The 22,958-nt window shown below is 40.1% G+C and overlaps 1 long non-coding RNA gene across 1 annotated transcript; it reads right to left on the bottom strand.

Annotated features, from left to right (window-relative positions):
• Nucleotides 1-1,817: 1,817 nt before the first annotated feature.
• LOC103677994 lies at nt 1,818-21,705 on the bottom strand. The gene is made up of 3 exons (XR_572582.2): nt 21,595-21,705; nt 14,463-14,602; nt 1,818-2,404 (listed from the first exon to the last, which is right to left on the bottom strand). It is a non-coding gene; the product is annotated as an uncharacterized LOC103677994 (long non-coding RNA).
• Nucleotides 21,706-22,958: the final 1,253 nt, after the last annotated feature.

Raw genomic sequence — 22,958 nt, 5'->3', positions numbered from 1 at the left:
AGAGTTACGCATTCTTTGAAAATAATCAGGGAACAAGAGATACTGAATCACTCCACCTCTACCCTCTTACAACATATCTGAATTCAGAGCCTCCCAACACAAGCCCAAATACTCCAGGTCTAAAGCCACACCTCACCCTTAATGGAAAGATCTACCTGGTGATTTTGCTTAATCATTAAAGGAGGCTTTCCCAAAATCAATACTTCAAATCATCCCTTTGTTTTCCTTTTCCCCCATCCCCCAGAGGTTCTTAAGACCCTGGAGGTAATGTTCCAAGGTAAGATCCAAGATGGGTAAAGAGAAGGGAGGTTTTCTTGAAATGCACAGTGAAAATGAAGAATTTGTATTACCTCAAGGCTAGTTTTCAGAAAGAACAAGTTGAAAATCTGGAAAATCATTCTCTTAAAAAAATAAATCCATGTGCATACACCCCCTTGGAAAGTTGCTTAACTTAGTTTGAAGATTGCTCTTTTAGGGAGATTTCTGTAGATTGCACCTTTAGTTAGACAAAAATAAATGTTTAGGTGAGACCACACACATATGTTTTCTAGTCCAGTTTAAAGCCAAATTCCTGGTGCCAGCCTTTGACATTCCAATCTCCCTGGGCCTTCCAACTCTCATGTTCTATGTTTTGAAATTTTTATGGTAAAGGGCACCTGCCTGGCACAGTGGGAAGAACACGTGACCCTTGATCTCGGGGTCATGAGTTCAAGCCCCATGTTGGGGGTAGACCCTATTTTTTAAATTAATTAATTAATTAAAATCTCTTTCCATTAAAAAAAGATATTAAAACATTCTATGGTAAGATTGAATGTTTCTCTGAAGGTCAGAGAGAACCAATGACATTTTTCAACGAAAGGGTTATGTGGCAAAGCAGTGTTTTTGGAAGATGAATCTGACAATATTGTGTAAGTGGGCTGGGAGGGAAAGAATGTTGGGAGACCAGTTAGGAAGCTATTATATTTATCCCTGATGGAGGTCACAAGGGCTTGGACTAAGATGGTAGGAGGAAACCAGAATGATATATCTTTCTTCTTTTTATTTCTTCTTCCTTTCTTGTTAGTAGAACTTTTGTGTATCCACATTTCACGGAAGATGACTCTATCCCTGGCTCAGGGGTATATCCTGATTGGTCTAAGCCAATCATGAGAATCCTATACTCCTTGCTATTGATTGTCTTAGAAACGAGCATATGACCCAGTTTCAGTCAATGAGATCTGAGAAGTCTGCTAAGGGACTTCTAAGACAGATTTCGTCATTCTTACTAGACATACATCAGATGGTGCCCTCTCTTTATCTGCACCTCAGGGTGTCTGGTTGTGATGCCTAGATCTCCGGCAACCATTGTACAACCAGACAGCCTGAAGATCAAGAACATTTGAGGTCCTCGATCATGTTATTCAACCAAGCTTCCCAGTTTTTGAGCTTGTATTATCAGAAGAATAAAGGCACTGACAAGAGAAATAAGGAAGTTCAGGGCTAAGGAAGGATCTGGAGAAGACAATGAAACTCTGTATTATAAATGCCGAACATGAAGAGAGGTGATGTTTCAAGGTGGAAATGGCCAGCACCTAATTAGATGCATGAAAATAAAGCTTAGAGATGATATCAGAGCCCAAAATATCAATGTGGCGTTCTTTGCAGAAACTGGTGTCTGCAAAGGGAAGAGGAAGGAGGAGCATTGTCCCTGTCCTAATGTCCCACACCAACTCCTCTGAGGGAATCTAACATCAGAGGAAAAATTGTAAATTACCATCTGCTTAAAGAAAAAGAAGAGAGAGAGATCCCTGCCAAACTATGCTCTCGATAAAGATCTATTCATAATTCCAGAACAGGAATCTTCTTTCTCCATAGGAAAAGGAAAGAAACAAAAAATTTTTCAGCACTGCTTCTTCATCAGCAAAATTTAATGGGAATGTTTCTAGACAGTTTAAGGATTTTAGCACCTCTGGTTTTAAAGGGGAGTCCCAAACCTCTATCATCACCTCAGCAATATGAAAATTCAGTCTCATTCTTATTGAATCAGAGTGTATTTTTTCATTAGATTCTTTGTGTTTTTCACGGAAAAGAGAAACAAGAAAAGAAATATCCATTAGAGTAGATGCCCTATTTGATGATAATAGCCCCAACTTTAGTATGTCAGGTTTTGTGTAGGATGCCTTTACATATTGTTTCTCTCAGCAACCCTGCCAGGGAGATATTGTTAGTCAAATTTACAGATGAGGAACAGAATTAGGCAGATTAACTTGTCCAAGGCCACAGTTAGCTGGAATTCTCAGTCAAGTCGGCCTGCTGCCAAGGCACATACCCATTTTGCCACACACCACCGACTTTTTCAAGGCAGAGAATGTAGAGCAGGAAGGCAATGGGCCTTGGAGTGTGCACACTTTTTAATGGAAGCAATCTGCAAAAAAGTCAGAGAAGGAACAACCTGAAAGAGTGTTAAACTCTGAAGTCTGTCACCACCATCCAGTCTCTAATCACCTGGATGACTTTGAGACTCTCAAATATAAAGGGCACAGTCCCAAGGTAATGTGATACTCCACTTCAGGGTCCATTTCATATTTGCTAAAAATGTCTTTCCCCCAAAATACCATTGATGAAAGAGACCACTGCAAACAGCCCTAGGACTGGAGATATTGGTGGTGGGAGTTCTGTCTTTGCCTTTTTGTCTTCTCACTACATGGTATCTTGGTCAAACTCATCCATTTCCATGGCTTTTACTACCTTTCATATGCTGACAAGTCCCAAACACACAGCTATAGAATCCTTTCCAGCTCCAGATACCATCTACTCATGGTGCTCCCACAGGCACCTCAAACACAATGTGTCTAAAACCGAGCTTACTGTCTCACTCTCACCCCTCAATCTGTTTTTCACCCCACATTCCCTCTCTTGAGAAGTGCCACCACAGCCAACTGGTGGTTGAAAACGGAAATCTGTCCATCACCCTCACAGTTTACGGCCCTCTGTTCCAGTGCAATTCCACTGTCTAAGCACCTCTCTAATCCTACGCTTCGAAACCTTCTTTTACATCATGGCACACAAACTTAACTTGTGAAACTTGGACTTGCTCTGACTGAAGTAATTTATTTTTAGTTTAGTTTTTACAAACGAGAAAATGAACACATAGGTTCATGGCTAACTCATAAAAACCACAAGCATTTAGGGATGCATTTAGGCCTCGTTAACCCTCAGGATCTAGGGTCTGAAGTGCTGGAGGGAACCCCCAAATCCCTCTCTTTCTCATCTCTCTTCCTTTCTGTTTTATTTTTCTCTTGAAGGTCAGCTCTCTCAGTTTCCCTATTCACTTAGCAGAAGGTGATCACCCCCAGTGGATGAACTGGAAATTTCATAATATCAATTCCAAGGTTCCAGATGAAAGGGCTCATTGGCACAACTTGGATCAAGCAAGTTGCAATTCCTTGTCCAATTGACTTTAAATTTTTAAGCTTTATTGAGGTATAATTAACAAATACAATTTTAACATATTTAAGGTGTACAATGTGACGCCTTGATGTATGTATGCATTGTGCAGGGATCCCACCATCAAGTTCACATCCATCACCTCACATGCGTACTTTGGTTGTGCTGGTTACTGAGAACATTTAAGTTCTACTGTCTTAGCAAATTTCAGTTATACAAAATAGTATTATCAACTATAGTCAGCATGATATACTTTAGATCCTCAGATCTTATTCATCTTCATAAATGAAATCTTGTAGCATTTTACTAACCTCTCCTTATTTCCCTCACCCTCCAGCCCCTGGCAGCCGCCATTCTACTCTCTATGAATTAAAACTTTTTGTTTTGTTTTTTAGACTCCACATATAAGTGATACCATGCAGTATTTACCTTTCTCTGGCTTATTTCACTTATCATAATGCCCTCTGGGTTCATCCATGTATCACAAATGGTAGGACAAATTGACTATTGCTAAAAAGTCTAATTATATATTCCAGGTTGCTCCCACTGTCACTATGTGGATGGAGTGAGAGGTGGAATTGCTAGACAAGGCAGAATTATAATCACTCATGGAGATAATCCATTAAACATTAAGCCAGGATTGGAACACAGGACTCCAAGTCTTTGCAATTCTCTACCAGGCAGGGATAACTTTAGACAAAATGGCAGCTCAGGCAAGTAGCACCCTGAGTTGACCCCTTCTGTGTCTTGTGTTTATTATCTGTATACCTGTATTGGAAGGTGATGTGCTGGGCTGATGATCTTTGTCATGTAATTGTATATTTGTAATTGTAATTGTATATACTTGGATCATAGAATCAAAGTTTGCCTTAGGGGCGCCTGGGTGGCTCAGTCGTCCCTCGGCTCAGGGCCTGATCCCAGGGTCCTGGGATTGAGCCACACATCGGGCTCCCTGCCTCGCTGGGAGCCTGCTTCTTCCTCTCCCACTCCCCCTGCTTGTGTTTCCTCTCTCGCTGGTTGTCTCTCTCTGTCAAATAAATAAATAAAATCTTTAAAAAAAAAAAAGTTTGCCTTTGATTTTGTTATATGTCAGCAAGAATAAACACATTTCCTCTTGGCACATCTGAAATGTGCCCTACATTCAAAAACAAACACTGCATGAATGATACAAAAAGTCTTTTGCACGTTGTCTGTCTGGGCATAGCAGGCTTGCTCAATACAAAGAACCTGGGCTTTTGAGAAAAATTCTGAAAATCTTGCTTTTTTTTTTTTTAAGATTTATTTATTTATTTGAGAGAGAGAGAGTTACAGAGGGAGAGGGAGAAGCAGACTCCCCACTGAGCAGGGAGCCAGGGCTAGATCCTAGGACCCTGGGATCATGACCTGAACCGAAGGCAGATGCTTAACTGACTGAGCCACCTAGGCACCCCTAAAAATCTTGCTTTTAAATGCACTTCAATTTTCAATAACTTTGTAATCTTAGGTAAGTTAATCAACTTCTCAGAGACTCATCTTTGTTCATGTGCAAAATGGATATAATGATAGCACTGCAGAATTGTTTAAGCAGACTAAATGAGACCATGTGTATAAAGCACCGAGCAAATAGCAGGTACTAAGTCATAACAATTACTATGGTTCTTTGATTTTCAAAGGCAACTTTTTCTCTAGTTTGCTCTTATAAACCAGAAAAATACTACTAAACACATTCTGATTAACTAATGAAATAACAAGCAAGTTCAGTCTTCCATTGACTATGGAAGCCAAAAATTGGTTTACAGGACTTCAGTTTTGACTATTACTTACCAGGCTGGCCATCACCTCTCTGAGACTATAGGGGCTGTTGATTCTGTTCTGCTGTGAGACTGGCCACGTGCCACATAGCCCAGTCCCTCTCAAGTTACTGCCTGAGTTGCCCCCCACCCCTGAAATCAGCTCTGCCAGGAGGGTATCAGTTGTAGGAATTCTCACTTTGACAAATAAAGTCAAGGTTTAAAATGTAAATGGTGTTAACATTTACCATGGACCTAAATCCTTGTTACTCACCTGGTTACTTTCAACCCGTGATGCCTTAAGTCCAAATCTACCCACACCTCACCCTATAGAAAGAAGGTAGAATATAAAGTTTCCTACCAAAATAGATATTGAAATGTAAAAGTCTCTCATTATAGAGATTTTAGTCATCAGAGATTTCTCCCTTGAGAATTGCCAGGACATGAGCTGAAATGAGTAGATTTAGGGACTTGTGTTTGGAAGACTTAGGAGTTGTTAAGGAGTATGTCACAAAGTGGGAGCCTGGATTTCAGAGCCCATCTGGAGCACACATGTTGTTTACATCTATAACCACATAAAAGGTGATGAACAACCCAAGAAGGTTTTGCCAACAAATAGAAACATTTACCACACAGCAGTTGTAATGGCCAAAATATTAAAAACTGGTTAGAAATTAATGAATACATTTACAAAACTATCCAAGTAGATTGGTTGATCTCATCAGAATTCTTTGATCTAGGATTCTGGCAGAGAAAATCTAATTTTTCAAATAAATCATTAAATTAAGAATATCTTCTATGAAAAATACTGATTAAAGATGGATGATTGAACAAATGTCTTTATCCCTCCCCCAGATATCCATTAAAATAGAAATAAAGAGATTTTTAAAAATTAAAAGGAGGACATAATGATAGTAATGAGATTTTAGAAGCTGAAAAGTAGGATAATTGTTATCTAATTTAGAAAATTAAGAAAGCTAAGTCCTAAACTAGCAGAGAGGAAAACCAGGAAACAACCAAATTCCCAGGATAGGTCATACACACATAAAGTCCCCTTCCAAATGCAGCTTAGTTGACTGCTTCTCCCCAATACCACGAGAATACTTGAGGTTCTCTTCTCTAGAGGGTATAATAAAGGTCCCTAAGCCAGAATTAGGGGTACTACACATGATTAAGATTAGGAATACTATACTGAAAGCAGAGAGATGTGAAAAAAAGGTTTATATAATGAAGTACTGTGATCCCCAGTCCACTTCCAGAACACTGGCAACTTGGTATAACTGACCCCTGTAGATAGAAAAAGGGTCGTTCTTTTTCCCTGAAAAACTTAAACAGATCAAGAAAAAACAACCTAAAGACAATGACGTTCCCCCTTACCCCCAGTATAAATGGCCCAGGCAGATCATCCTAAAGACTGAACTCAACAAGCTTCCTCCATGGCACAGAACTTCCCATCAGATCTAAAATGTTAATAAAGGGCAGGGATTACCAGCCATCTGAAGAAAGCCTCTACCAGGAAATACAGAGACAAAAAAAACACAAAGGAAAAAAAAATACTAGAGGGGAAACAGAAGCTATGGAGCAAATTAAAACCTTCAAAAAGAATTAAATATTAATATCTTCAGAGAAGTAAAATAGATATTATAAGAATAGAACGCTATAAAAAGAATCAGTAGAGGGAAAAAGAAGAACTCTTAGAAATTTAAGATATGGTAAGAGATTAAAAAATTTAACAGAAGATTTAAGGTGATAAAGTTGAGGAGCTCTCAGGAAATAAAGCCAAAAGACAAGGAAAAGGATGATAGGAAAGAAGAGAGAAAACAATCAGAGGATTAGCCTAGAAGGCAATAGGAGTTCCAGAAAGAGAGAGCAGAAATAATGTGGAGGAACTCATAATAAATCAACAATTCAAGACAACTTCCAAAACCAAGAGACACAAGCTGCCAGATTGATAGGGCCCAACAAAGACCTAGTGCAGGGGATGAAAACAGACGAACACCAAAGCACATCATGGTGAAAGTTCAGAACCCTGGAGATAGGAGCAAATCCAACAAGCTTTCAGAGGGAAAAAGCAGGTGTCATACAAAGAACCAGGAGTCCAAATATTGGAAAACCATATGAGATGGCAATTATTAATTCATACAAGAGACAGAATACCACTTTAGTTTCTACAAAATAAAGGGAAACAGTAGGTAGAACTCTAGGAGAATACTTGTGGAGAAATCCTAATCTGAAAACATACATTTGTAGGCCAGAAACTGAAAGCAAATACTCAATGTTTTGTTGGAGTTGCATTGAGAAATAGATTATGGCTAGGATTTCTTCTTAATCCTTGGATATCAACAAAACCACAATCATAATAGCTAACCTGGGCCAGGCATCTCACTAAACACTTCTAACACACGTTAGCTTGTATACTCTTTTTTTCTTTTCCTTTTTTGGTGGTGGTGGGGGGGAAGGGACAGAGGGAGAGGGAGGGAGAGAACCTTAAGCAGGCTCTATGCCCAGCACAGAGCCAGACCTAGGGCTTGCTCTCAGGATCCTGAGATCAAGAGCCGGATGCTTAACTGACAGAGCCACCTGGGTGCCCTAGCTTGTACACTCTTTATGACAATCTAAATAGACAGAAATAATTACCACAATTTTACAGATTAAGTTATGCTAATTAAGTAATTTACCCAACATCACACAAACCTAGAATCTAGTCTCCAAACTCCAAAACCCACTCTTCCAACCACTATGCCATGCACCCTTGGGAAGTAATGTTCATATTTAAGTATTTCAGTCACAATTTTTATAAAGCTCAATATTTCTGCCAACACTGACTTCTTAAAGACAGCAAAAATATGTATACCAGAACTCTATATCTTCATATTTTGAGAGAGAACAAAAAGGAAAGATGGAGATTAGCTTAAAATTATTATAAAATAGGGGCGCCTGGGTGGCTCAGTCGTTAAGCGTCTGCCTTCAACTCAGGGCGTGATCCTAGCGTTCTGGGATCGAGCCCCACATCAGGCTCCTCCGCTGGGAGCCTGCCTCTTCCTCTCCCACTCCCCCTGCTTGTGTTCCCTCTCTCGCTGGCTGTCTCTCTCTCTGTCAAATAAATAAATAAAATCTTTAAAAAAATTACTATAAAATAAAATACTAGTTCATGATTCTTCAGAAAAGAGTATTTTGGTTAGCTGGCAGGACTTCTAGGAAAACTTTTAAGAAAAGGAAAGCCTCAAAGATAAGGGTCCAAAAAAAAGTAGAAATATTTCAGTTTTAGCTGGCTTACCACTCAATTGCTCAGTGGTATTAATGCCCAAACTATAAGAACATTTTGCATAAGGCTTTTATAAGTTGGCCTGGCAGCCATTTTTATGTACACACCCCCCCTACCAAATTTTCCACATTAATGTGCTTCCATTGTTCTCATTTGGGCCTGCAGTAACTTTAACCCTCTTCCAGATGTTTCCTGACATCAGCATCCAAGATGTGCTGGCCAGCTGTCTTTAAAATTGCAGGAACTCTGTGTTGTGTGCATTAGCTATGCAAATGGGAAAGCAAGGACAAGAAGCCAACGTAGAGTATAAAAAAGAACCAGGGGAGGGATTGGACCAGGGCTTTACTGGCACATGTAATGTAGGTAGAAAGCCAAGATAGCAAGCTGTCTTTGATCAAAACCCCCAGCAGCCTTCACCAGCACTCCCCACGCAGAAAGGTCACTGTTCTCAGTTCCCAGGTCAGGCCTGGATTTCTGGGAGTTTCCTCACTCCATTTTGGTGACTTAACAGATCCACACTGAATACCCACAGATCTACTGACCCTCTAACCAGTTTCTCCTTTGCTCTACTTTCTCAACAGAAAAATATCTGCATAGACCAAAGAACAATTCCCCAATGTGTAGTCCTCAGTAAATTAATAGATGTCTCATGAAAAAAAGGGTTGGGCAGGCAAATGAGTTGAGAAAAACCTAGGTTAAACAAAGTCAAGCAATTCTCTTTCCCAAAGCACTCTCAGGGCCTCTGATATGTTCATGAGCACTGGGAATATCAGAGGGAACCAGTTTTTGGAAGACTGAGTCCCTGTGAGAAAATGCTGGACAAGAGGCAATGTGGCTTCTCAGCCCCAATCACCTTCTCAGATGCCAACCTAACTGCCTACTGAATAGCTTTGCATATCCCAAATTTAACACACCCGATACTGAACTCCCAATCGCCTCTTCCACCTGCTCAGGCTCCGGTTTCTCCTTCCTGGGTTATGGCAGTACCATCACCATCCTCCTAAACTAGAATTAGGGCAGTCATCCTCCATGTTTCCTTTGTCCTCATCTTCACCCTCCCCCATCTAATCCACCCTGCAGTAAAGGGCTACTGCTTTGTCTTCCTAGAGCCTCCGAGGGTACAGATCACCAGCCTCAGACCTGCATCCTTAGCTGATGACCGGACATTCCTATTCGGTTCACTCAGAAACACTGTACCTGAGCTTGTCAATGACTGGGTTCATGCCTTCCTTACCCAACGGGCAGGCAGCCTTTTAAACTCTCTATTACTATGAACAATAGAGAATCACTATGTTCTCAGTCCCACTATGGTGGGGGTTTTTTCTAGTTTTGTTTTCATTTTTTTATTTTGTTTTATTGGTTGGTTGATTTTTATTTGTTTGTTTTATTTTTAATTGTGGTCAAATGCACATAACATAAAATTCACCATCTTAACCATTTTCAAGTGTGTTGTTCAGCTGTTTTAAGTGCATTCACGTTGTTGTACAACCAACCTCCAGAAGTCTTCTCATGTTGTAAAACTGAAACTCTGTACTGATTAAACAACTCCCCATTTTGCTGTCCCCCCAGCCTCTACTATTTTCTATAATCACCATTCTGCTTTCTCTATGAATTTGACTACTCTAAGTACCTCACATAGTATTATGTACTTCATTCAGTATTTGTCTTTTTTGTGACTAGCTTATTTCATTTAGTATAATGTCTTCACGGTTCATCTATGTCATAGCATGTGTCAAATTTCCTTCCTTTTAAAAGTAAATAATATTCCATTTTATGTATATACCACATTATGTTTATCCATCTGCCGATGGACACTTGGGTTGTGTCTACCTTTGGTTATTGTGAATAATGCAACTACAAATATGGGTGTACATGTATCTCTTTGAGACCCCGCTTTCAATTCTTATGGATATATACCTGGAAGTGGAATTGCTGGATTACATGGTGAATCTATGTTTAATAGATTGCAACCTAAACATGGACGGCACTGGAGGAGATAATGCTAAGTGAAATAAGTCAAGCAGAGAAAGACAACTATCATATGATTTCTCTCATCTATGGAACATAAGAACTAGGATGATCGGTAGGAGAAGAAAGGGATAAAGAAAGGGGGGGTAATCAGAAGGGGGGATGAAACATGAGAGACTATGGACTATGAGAAACAAACTGAGGACTTCAGAGGGGAGTAATGTGACTTACATTAATTTATTAAAAATCATTAAAAAAAAAAAAACAACATTTAATGTCACTAAACGCCTCACTCCTCTTGGAAGCAGCTTCGTATTTGTGTAGTCTGAGACTTTTGAATATGACACCTGGGTCAGAAATGCAAAACGTGTTTGAATGAAAGTTCTTTGCTGCTCTAAGCTGCATTAACTTTATTTTTGCCTAATAAATATGGACAAATCTTGATAGAAAAAAATAGATTGCAACCTAGGATAGATTACTTAACATCTGTGTTTTGGTTTTCTCATCTGTAAAAAAAAAAATTTAATTATAGCACTTATCTTGTAGGGTTATTGTTAAGATTAGAAGAATTAATACCTGGAAAGCACTTATAAAACATTATAATTATCCCTTTTTAACAAAGGAAGAATTTGAGGCATAAATAAGTAACTTGCTCAAGTTCTCATATCTCATAAGGAGCAGAGCCAGGATATTAACCCAGGTTCACAGCTAAAGTCTGTTCTCTTAACTACTCTGCCAAAGTGATTTCCCTCCCCAGTTTTAGGACACTTTTACTGATGAACTCCACCTAAGAGGGGTATGTACTGATTCACCTACACCGGCACAGTTTGGGAGGAAAAGGAAGGAGGGTAGAAGAGGGAGCCCTACATACCAGAAAAAAAGAACCACCAAAATCTTGATATACTGCCAAAAGGATATGAGATCAGTAGTAAAATCATAACAAATAATTCTATTATTAGTGTGACTTGTTAGAAGTGATATAAACCAAGTAGATTCACTTCTGTTTATTTTTGAGTTGCCAAGTGTCAGCAACTCCTACAGTGTGTGGCTGTGAGCGGGAGTGAGGGTGTGAGAGGGTGTATGTGTGTTGGGAAGTGGGGGGACACTATTGTGCCCAAACTCCACTCACCTCACCAGCCATGGGACACTCACTATGAAGTTACTTCTCTTTCCCTTCTCAGGGGTTTATATGAAGGCCATTTTCGTAAGAAATAAATGCCAAAAATGAAGGGAGAAGGATGTGTAATAATCATATCTTACAACTAAACCATAGCTTTAGGTTCAGTACTTACGTTTCTTTATAGCAATGCTTCTAAAAACCATAGAAGTGGCTAACAAGTTTTCTGGCAACCCTGTTTATCGCATGGAGAAATTACACAAAACGATTAAGTAAGTGGCTTGTTCAGAGAGACTTAGTAATACACTCTAGGCTTTCATGAAGATGAGCTCATGGATAAATTTGGTGGTGTGCTCATTCTGAATGAAAGTGGTTCAGCTCGGCCAGATGTTTCACTGAGTGCCACAGAGCCTGTGCAGTTACACCCAAGAGAGCTACAAGATGCGTTTGTTTCGTGAGAGACGGGCACTGGAGCTTGTTTTGTTATCTCCGAGAGAAACAGTGACCTCAGAGCCTGGGCATACACAACCTGGCCACTAGTTCTGTCCATTGCAGACTTCTCCCCCTCGACCTTTGCCAGCTGGGCTTCCATCCAGATCATCCACTGACCCCGCTCCTACCCAGGTCACCAATACCCATCTCCAACAGTCACTCCTGGTTTTCATCTCACCTACTCTCTCAGCAGCAGCAGCCGACTAGTCTCTCTTTCTTGAGAGGTTTACTTCTCTTGGCTTCTACGGCACCACATTTTCCTGGTTTTCTAACTACTATGTAGGCTGCTGTTGCTCAGTCTTCTCTGACAGCTTCCTTGCCATCCATCTGACCTCTTAAAGATGGAGGGCCCTATGGCCCACGGAGATTTCACCCAGTATCTAGCTCACAGCTCTCCAGGCCCTCTTGCTGTTTCCATACCAGCTTTGAACTGGCTCTGCCTAGAACACTCTTCTTCCAGGGATCCACAGCCCTAACTCCTCACTTCTTGGAAATCTTAAAGTTCACCTTGTCAATGAGGCCTCCCCGACTTCCCTATTTAAAAATCACAAACCAGCTCCACCCTCACAATCCTAATCCTCCTTATCCTTCCCTTTTTTATAACACTTGTCACCTTCTAAGATAATTATGTATAAAATCTAAACCCTAACCACCGTCTAGACGGTCTTTCACAAAATGTCCCTCCCCGCAGCCTACCTCTCTGACCTTCTCTCCTACCATTCTCCCATCACTCCTCCAGTTCTGTTCCTTACAACAAACTAAATTCATTCCCACCACAAAGCCTAGACCTCTGCGGTCCTCCATACCTGTAAAGCTCTTCTCTCAGATCTTCAAATGGCTCGGACCTCATTAGGCAGGTCTCAGTCCAAGGTCACTCCACCAAGAGGCCTCCTCTGACCACCCAGTCTAAAGAGGCTCCCCAGTTACTCTGTTATATTTGTTTCATAACATTTAGCACTCTTTGAAATCATCATATTATTTATGCTCATTTATTCATTGTTGATTACTTACTGTCTGCCCTTTTACCCAATATGAATTTCATAAGATCAAAGACTATGGCTGTTTTGCTCATCATTGTATTCTCAAAGCTTGGCACAGTGTCTGTTATGCAATAGGCGCTCAGTTTATATGTCTTGATTGAATAAATGCTGAATGAGGTTGAAGTAATGGAAAGGCAAGAAGAGGGGAGGGGAGGAAGGCAGAATTTTATTCTATTATTCTACTGTTCTAAATCTTAAAACTATTGGGAACTTTGATAGAGAAAAGAGAAGAAGGAGTGAGCAAAAACACAAATAATGATCAATTCCCCAGGTCAGATTTTCTCCTAGCCATGGCTCTCTTCCTGTTTAGTCCTCATTTGCCACTTAATCAACATTCTCTTGTTCCTGAATTCACAACAATTCCTGTGTTGTGATATGATATGACCCCACCTCTTGACCACTCAGCGTGGGTGCTTTAGTTGCTGATAAAACCTTGTATCAAGAGGAAAAGCAAGGGCGCCTGACTGGCTCCCTTGGTTGAGTAAGTGACTCTTGTTCTCGGGATTGTGAGTTTGAGCCCCATGTTGGGTGTGGAGATTACTTAAAAATTTTTAAATCTTAAAAAGAAAAAAAAAAAGAGGAAAAGCAAGGATTCCCTGCACATTAGGATTGTGTACCCTACCTTCACATTCTTGAAATTTATGAATAAGACATTTAAAAAAATTAGACATTAGAGGGAGGCCAATCCAAAGCTAATTCCTATGGCATAGTAACAGCCCTAGGTTTCCTGACTGTACTCACTACTCTAAGCTGTAACTGAAATGCCAAAATAATTAACTGATAGTTATTACCCAATTTACCACTAAAGAGGATGGGAAGTATTTTAGAACCAATTACACTCTAGGACAATACAAATGATATTTCATTTAATCCTCAAAATAACTCTAAGAGGTATACATTATTACCATGTGACGTGGGTTGGAAACTGAGGCTCAATCAAATTACAACCTTTGCTCAGGGTCATGCTGTCAATGAGTAGGGAAGGGAAGTGTCTGAGGCCCAGGGCTACATTTTCCTCTCTACCCAGACTGCCTCCCAAGCAAACATCCAGATTTGACATATCCTGTGAATGCGAATGACTACCCTGGTGAGCAGGGTATGTGGGTGGAAAGAAAGGGTAATAGAGTAGTCCCCAGTTATCTGTAGGGGATCTGTTCCAGTAATCCTGGTGGGTGCCTGAAACCGTGGTTGTATCAGACCCTATATATACTAAGCCTTTTCCTCTATACACATACCTATGATAGTGTTTAATTTATAAAGCAGGCACAATAAGAGATTGACAATAACTAATAATAAAATGGAACAAGTATGACAGTGTACTGTAATAAAGTAATGGGGAACATGGTGCCTCTTCTCTCTCAAAACATCTTATTCGCTGTACTCACCCTTCTTCTTGTGATGATGTGAATAACAAAAGGCCCAGGATGAGATGAAGCGAGGTGGATGAGTCAGGCTACTCTTGACCTTCTGCTGATTCCTCGGAAGGAAGATCATCTGCTTCCGGAGCAGGATTGACCACAGGTAACTGAAGCCGAAGAAGATGAAACTGTGTGAGCAGGGACTACTGAGCTGAAGAATGAGAAGGGGTCTGGAACTTATGATTTGGGACCGGATTGGAGTTGGGGGAATCGAAATTCACAATATATTTTCCCATGTACTCGGTATTAATTTTAAAATATATTTCAAGTTCAGGGGTGCCTGGGTGGCTCAGTCGTTAAGCGTCTGCCTTTGGCTCAGGGCGTGATCCCGGTGGGATCGAGCCCCACATTGGGCTCCATGCTCCACTGGGCGCCTGCTTCTTCCTCTCCCACTCCCCCTGCTTGTGTTCCCTCTCTCACTGGCTGTCTGTCAAATAAATAAATAAAATCTTAAATATATATACATATACACACACACATATATATATTTCAAGTTCAAATATTTGACTTAAAAAAAAGGTTTTTCACACATAAGCCATTAGAAATATAGGGCTATGGTCTATGCCAATTCTAAAAAAATAGAAAACAAAACCAAAACACTAATTTTCCTGTAATGATGTGTATCTTGAATTTTTAAATCTATCAACTTATTTAACTTCTCTGAGGCAGTTGTCCATCCCATAAAGTGGAGATGTATTTCACATGAGTGCTGGGAGACAGATGAGTGTGAATATGTATGACTAAAGGGCTGGACAAGTATTAATTTCTCTTCCTACTACTTACAGTAATCACAAAAACAGTTAAAGTAAGTTGACAAAACGTTGAGCAAAAAAATCTTTTTATCCAGAGAGAGCTGTTTGTGTTGAATTTAGAAACTGACAGCTGTGGGGCACCTGGGTGGCTCAGTCAGTGAAGCGTTTGCCTCCGGCTCAGGTCATGATCCCGGGGTCCTAGGATCGAGTCCTGCGTGGGGATCACTGCTCGGGGAGCCTGCTTCTCCCTCTGCCAGCTGCTCCCCCTGCTTGTGTTCTCTCTCCCTCTTTCTGACAAATAAATAAAAAAATCTTAAAAAAAAAAAAAAAGAAAAAGAAACTGCCAGTTGTGATACTCTGAAGTCTCTGATCCCTTTAGCTGAATCTGATCAGTTGTCAAAGGAAGAAAAAGACATTAAAACAATCCTAAGTAATTTAAAACTACTCTAAATATACTGTTATTGAGGAATGGCCCAAAAGAAAATAAAAATATTCTTATTTGGTATTAGGGAAAAAAGATATTCTACATATCTGTACTTTTACATTTTCTCTTGGAACTATTTACTTATTGATGGTTGAGACCTGGTTTCTCACAGTAAACAAAAAGTCATATTTTAAATTCAATTTCTAGATTTCTTCATAACCACAATATTCTATAAATGAACAAATGTCTATTTGAGTGGTTCTGAATGTGAAGTTTAGGTAAGTTCACAAAAGTTAACAACAGGTTGAGAAAATGAAAATTTTTCTTTTCTTTTCTTTCCTTTCTTTTTTTTTTAGAAAATGATTTTTTTTCAAAAAGGAAGCTCAACAACAAACAAAATCGTAAAAAACAAACTATAGGACTACATTCACAAGGACCAAAAGTTAACTTTACTTCTTTAAAAATGAATCCCTTGCAATCATTGTTGACCATTTATTGATTACTTATTAGGCAAACGACCTTGTCTTGTTAACATATCTCCTAGAGGTAACCTACTTTGCAATTTTATGGTTCTTCTTTCCCCCTTTGAAAGCAGTTTCACTTCTATTATCTTACTTCATAAGCTCTGAAGACTAGAGTAACGAATTGAATTTTAGATTGTCTTTAGCTTAAAAACAATTAAAAGTTAACAAGAACAAAAAGGAAGATTATGAACTGATTGTTTACAAAGACTACTTACAAGGACAATTCTTTTGATTGTGCAGATTGATAAAGGGTGGTGGGGCTGCCTCCCGAGTAATCCTTACTTTCTGTCTCTGGTGGGTGTGTTGAACCAACTGTAGTGCCATTAGAAAGACGTTAATTGTCAGGAAGAGCAAAACTGAATTGTTCCTTTAAGCTTCTACAAGGTGCTAGAGCAAATCCAGAGGAGAAACTTTGCTGTGGAGGGGAGAAGGATTTGTGTCCCGGGTAAGTGAGGTTTAAGATGTCTGCCCTCTGGTGCCCAAGAGGTGAAGGACAGGGTGACAATTTATACATAACCAGTTCGTAAATGTGAAACTAGTTGAAAGACTTCAATTGCCTGATTCGGTGTAAAGAAGAGGTAATGGAAGAGGATATTCATATTTGAAGGTAAAGACATAAAAATTCAAACATTTGGAAGGTCTGACTTAAGTGGAGATTTAGGAAGACTGTAGTAATTTGTGAGTATTCAGACCTTTTCTAAGCGTTGATGTTTCTCTACAGGATTTTATATCACTGTTAATAAAACAAGTAACATTATTATTTTTTTTTTAAGATTTTACTTATTTATTTGACAGAGATAGAGACAGCCAGCGAGAGAGGGAACACAAGCAGGGGGAGTGGGAGAGGAAGAAGCAGGCTTATAGCAGAGGAGCCTGATGTGGGGCTCGATCCCATAACGCCGAGATCACGCCCTGAGCCGAAGGCAGACGCTTAACCGCTGTGCCACCCAGGCGCCCCGTAACATTATTTTTTAAAGATTTTATTTATTTATTTGAGAGGGAGAGAGAGAGGGAGAGCATGGGGGAGGGGCAGAGGGAGAAGCAGACTCCCTGTTGAGCAAGGAGCCCAATATGGGGCTCGACCTGAGCCAAACGCAGACCCTTAATTGACTGAGCTACCCAGACGCCCCAACAAGTAACATTATTACCCTCATTTTTGAAAGAACAGAAACTGTCATATCATGAAGGCTGGATTTATATGGAAAAACAAATGAACAACAGGGGGAATTATACAAAATTCTATCCCTAAAATGCCTATTCAGAAAAACTGGACCATCAACCCAAAAATATCATATAATTGTTTACTCTTTTACACGATGCCTCTGTATCAATATCATTAAGTTACTAGGCCCCAGAGATTTTTTTAAGTCTATGTGACTGTCAGAAAATTGAAGTACTTTCCATTAGTAACATCACACTTTTTTTTTCCATAATCATCACATCAAACTTGGCATTTAAGATCTCAAGAAAGTGGGTTATTCTCTCAGAAAGGCAGAGCAGAAAAAAGGAATTGAGGAAGAAAAGGAAGCAGATGGTGGGGAGATCATTACCAACCACTCAGCCACAGGGTGACATGGGCCATTCACCTCTGCTCTCAGACAAACTAAAGGCTCTCAGGGACTTTTTCTCAGGGTCTTCTTGCTATCTCATCTGGGGCCCTTTATTTAATTTTTTTCTCTATTTTTTTTTTGATTGTGGTAAAATAAACATAACATAAAATTTATTATCTTAACCATTTTTTAAAAAAGATTTTATTTATTTATTTATTCAACAGAGATAGAGACAGCCAGCGAGAGAGGGAACACAAGCAGTGGGAGAGGAAGAAGCAGGCTCCCAGTGGAGCATGGAGCCGGATGTGGGGCTCGATCCAAGGACCCTGGGATCATGACCTAAGCTGAAGGCAAAGGCTTAATGGCTGAGGCACCCAGGCGCCCCTATCCTAACCATTTTTAAGTGGTATTAAGTACCATTTTGTTTTTAAGTGGTATGAAGTACCGTATTGTTGTGCAACCATCATTTACCATCCATCTCCTGAACCCTCTCCATGTTGCAAAACCAAAACTCCACTCTCCATTCCTCCCTGCCCCTAACCCCTGGTGACCACCATTCTGCTTTCTGTCTCTATTATTTTTCTGCTCTCTATTTTGTTTATTTCTGCTCTGATCTTTATTATTCCCTTCCTTCTTCTAGCTTTGGGTTTAGAGTGCTCTCTTATTTCTAGTTCCTTAAGTTGTAAATGAGGTTGTTGATTTGAGATATTTTTTTTAAAAAAATATTTGAGAGAGATGCATGCATGTGCATGCTCGTGTACAATGAGTTGGGGGAGGGGCAGAGGGAGAGAGAATCTCAAGCAGACTCCGCCTGAGCATAGAGCCTGACATGGGGCTGGACCTCATGACCCTGAATTCATGACCTGACCGAAAATCAAGAGTTGGATGTTAAACCAACTGAGCCACCCAGACGCCCTGAGATATTTCGTATTTTTTAATGTAAGCATTTATAGACATAAATTTCCCCCTTAGCACTGTTTTCACTGTATTCTGTAAGTTTTGGTATGTTGTGTATTTGTTTTCATCCATCTCTAAGTGTTTCCTAATTTCTTATGTGAGTTCTTGTTTAATTTCCACAAATTTGTGAATTTTCCAAAATTCTTACTGAGTTCCAGCCATTATTTCTTCAAATATTCTCTCTGCTCTTTTCTCTCTTCTCCTTCTGGTACTTCCACAATGTGTACTTTGGTCCACTGATGGTGTCCCACAAACTTTGTTTCCTTCTATCTTTTTTCTTTGTTCTTCAGATGCTGTAATTTTTATTGTCCTCACCTCAAGTTCACGGACTCTTCTACCTGTTTGAATCTGCCTTTGGATCCATCTAACAAATTTTTAATTTCAGTTATTGTACTTTTTAGCTACAGATTTTTTGTTTCTTTAAGATGTCTATCTCTTTATTTATGTTTCCATTTTGTTCATATATCATGTTCTTGATTTTCTCCACATCTTCTTTTAGTCTTTGAGCATCTTTAAAACAGTACTTATAAAGTCTTTGTCTACTAAATTCCTATCAGATACTTTTCAGGGACAGTTTCTGCTGGTTGTTTTTTCTCTTTGAATGGGCCATACTTTCCTATTTCTTTGTATGACTTGTGATTTTGTTGATGCTGTTGAAAATGGGACATTTGAATCTGATAATGTGATACCTCTGAAAATCAGATTCTCCCCCTTCCCCAAGGCTTGCTGTTTTTTGTTTTCATTTTTGTTGTAGGCTGTCTCTGTGCCAAGGATCAGCCTGAGGTATAAGCTTAAGGTCTTCTCAGGTTTTTTTATGAGCCTGTGCCTTCCCCTGAGCATGTGTGGTGACTTTCTAATTTCCCCTTATATGCAATTACTTTTGAATGTCCTAGTTTTCAATGCCTGGCTCCCAAAAGGGAGAAAAGAAAAACTGAAGGGTGGGAGGAAGGTGCCAGCCTTCTAAATCCCTTGGAAGTCACTTCAGCCAGAGGGGTAGGGGCTTGCAACAAGGACGGGTGTTACAACAATGGCTGCCTGCCTCTTTGTCTTGCACCTCTGTGATCAGAAACAGCAATCTACAATCAGAGCACAGATCCTTGGTATTTGGAGGACAGAGTCCTTTATTCCCATCCTGGCTCCTAGAGACTGTGTTCAAACTGCTCCAGAAACACGCTGGGCAGCCTGTCAAGGGGCTGAGGGTGGGAGATGAGTAGCTGCTACTCTATTCAGAGCTGAAATTGATCAAAATTAACCTCAATTTACCATCCAGCCCTTCTCCTGGAATTTGCAAGCCTTCCATAGACTTGACAGTTCTAACATACTTACATCAGACCAATTCTGCTAGTGCAGTTGTTGTCTAGGTAGAAAGATAGATTTCCGGTGCTTCCTACTATGGCATCTTCCCAGAATCCTCTCTGGGGTGCTTTATTTTAAAAAAAAAAGTTTTATTGTGGAAAATTTCAAACCTAATTAATCCCTGTGTACCCTCATGCAGTTTCAACAATTACCAACTACCTGCTCTAGCACCTTGAATTTCCATCTATGGTTTCTTATCCACTTCTCTGCCTTTCCCCCCATGGCAGGCTTCAAACGATGTGATTACCTGCCTTCTGCTCCAGTTTCAAGAACCAATGGGATCCCTCCAGATAGCTGACTAAATCAATATGACCTCTTTTCTATTTTCTTAACTTGAAGATTTTATTTCTTCATTTGTCAGAGAGAGAGAGAGAAAGAGAGAGAGAGGGCACAAGCAGGGGGAGTAGAGGCAGAGGGAGAAGCAGACTCTCCACTGAGCAGGAGCCGAGTGTGGGACTCGATCCCAGGACCCTGGGATCATGACCTGAGCGGAAGGCAGATGCTTAACCAACTGAGCCGCCACATGGTCTGTATCTTCCTAACTTGAATAATTTTTATACCATTCATCTCTACCCTCCAGACTCTTATTTTTTTTTAATTTTTTGGAAAGATTTTATTTATTTACTTGACAGAGAGAGAGCACAGCAGGGGGAGTAGCAGACGGAGAGTGAGAAGCAGGCTCCCTGGTGAGCAGGGAACCCGATGCAGGGCTCGATCCTAGGACCCTGGGATCATGACCTGAGCTGAAGGTAGATGCTTCACCGACTGAGCCACCCAGGTGCCCCTCCAGACTCTTTTAAAAAATTAAGTAAGGAAAAAGGAAAAAGAAAGCAGTATTTAATCCTTTCCAATGGTTTGAAATTTTGATAAAAGCCTTGGACCATTTCTCCAGAACAAAAGGGCACATACACAATTTTTTATGCACTTTCAGGAGGTTCATGGATACGCTGAAGCTCTCCAAAGACTGCAGGTTGAGAAGCCCAGTTTAGTTTACTCTATAAGGTAAACTCCACTTCCTAGGCCTCATGTGCCTTCTTACATGGTTCTCTTTCACAGACACACAGAGCTCTTTTTTGTTGTGCTATTGAGGCAACTAGACATGAAGAACTAATGTGCTAGCCCCAAATCCTGGAGAGTGAGCAACAGAACTAGAGGCTTCACCAACATTTTTCACACTAACCATATGCTACCTCCGTTTGAATATTTTCCTGCCCCTTTGAAGTGAAGAACAACTCCGAAGTAATCCTAAAACCCACTCTAAAAATATCTCCTTTAGCATAGCCTATTCTCTCTTCTCCTTTCTGTTTATTCCTGCATTGTATTTTCATGAAATGCAAGGGGAAAAAAAAGTACTAATAGACTCAAAAGCCAGAACAGATTAATTAAAAAATTAATTCAAAATAATTTCTTAACAAATATATTTTAGCTACAAGCGTGTCCGTGCTTCTTTGTCAAGATTCAGTTTATGTTTGGCTCTGCTATTTGCTCATCTGTGGGGAATCTTCGGGATGGACCAGTCAACTAATGCCTACTCACATTGTGTAGAAGTTTGGCTTGAGTCCTCTAGGGGTGTCCCCTGTATATTCTCTCCAGTTCTTCTAATGCAGGACCTCAACTGTGGCTGTACGTCAGGATCACCTGCAGAATTTTGGATAAGAAAAGAGGTGGGCTCACATGAGCCTACTACTGCAGGCTTACTGATATTGGGGCCAGGCTGCAGGTGGGGGCCAGGGATGAGAACCCTGATCCAAGGCCGCATGCAAGGAATTAACATCATTACTAGTGGTGTAAGCCTGGGGGAATGCTAAAATTGTTCCACAGCTTGTAGTTCAGTAATAGATATTTTTTTCCTCTTTTGTTTAAAAAAAAAGGAGGGGGGTGGAATTTCAGAAGGAAAATTTAGAAGGAACTTGGCAAATGTAAACCACCCTGGGGTAATATTTAAAATATGCCATTTTTCTCCCTTATTTAATTCCTAATGTAGCATAAACTTCTGGGCTCAGCTGCAAAATGGTTTTAGGTAATATATATATTTTAAATATACATTTCTTAGTTAATTTATATTATAAAAGTAATATATATATTTTATAAACTTTTTTTTTTAATGTATAGAAGAATACAAAGTGAAATCCCAAAGGGAACCCTGTTAACAGTTTCCTTTTTTTAAGTAGGCTCCACACCAAGCATGGAGCCCAATGTGGGGCTTGAACTTACAACCCTGAGATCAAGACCTAAACCAAGATCAAGAATTGGATGCTTACCAGACTGAGCCATCCAGGTGCCCCCGCACTGCCACCCCCCTCCCTCAGGTAACAGTTTCTTATGTAACCTACAAATTTGCTATCCACATCGACTATGTATATGACATGTTAATATTTATTTATCTCTGGTAGGCTCAGGACTCACAGGTCATACTTCTTTACTTCCATCCTACCCATGGGGTAACAGGAATTCCAATCCAGTTTTCTTCAGGTTCACCTCCCTAATAACCCTGAGAATCCTTAGGAATATCCCACTGTCCCATAGGACCATCATGGTCATCATTGCATTTGGCTTTGAGGGGTGAGGGACGGACCTCTGTGCAAATGCCTCCTGAAATGTCAGGACTGGTCTCTCATGGCAAGTTGTGCTACTATTGTACTGATTTGTCCTATGTGTGTACCCAACCTCTTTTCTTAATTTAACACCAGCCTGGTGAAACCAGAACATAACTTTTAATATGACTTTGTTGAAGATGCAGAGATTATAGAAGGAAAATACAACACAGAAGACCACCTACAATTCTTATTAGATGTGGCCTCCATCAGAATGTTTAGCCTATGATCCTAGACCTTCTCTGCCTAACTCCCAGCCAGGCTGAAAAACGCAAGGGCCAGGTCTCCTGCCTCTTACAGGTGGCC

Source organism: Ursus maritimus, unplaced genomic scaffold (genome assembly GCF_017311325.1).
Source record: "Ursus maritimus isolate PB19 unplaced genomic scaffold, ASM1731132v1 scaffold_20, whole genome shotgun sequence".
In the NCBI taxonomy this organism is placed as follows: domain Eukaryota; kingdom Metazoa; phylum Chordata; class Mammalia; order Carnivora; family Ursidae; genus Ursus; species Ursus maritimus.
This window is presented reverse-complemented; position numbering and strand designations above follow the sequence as displayed.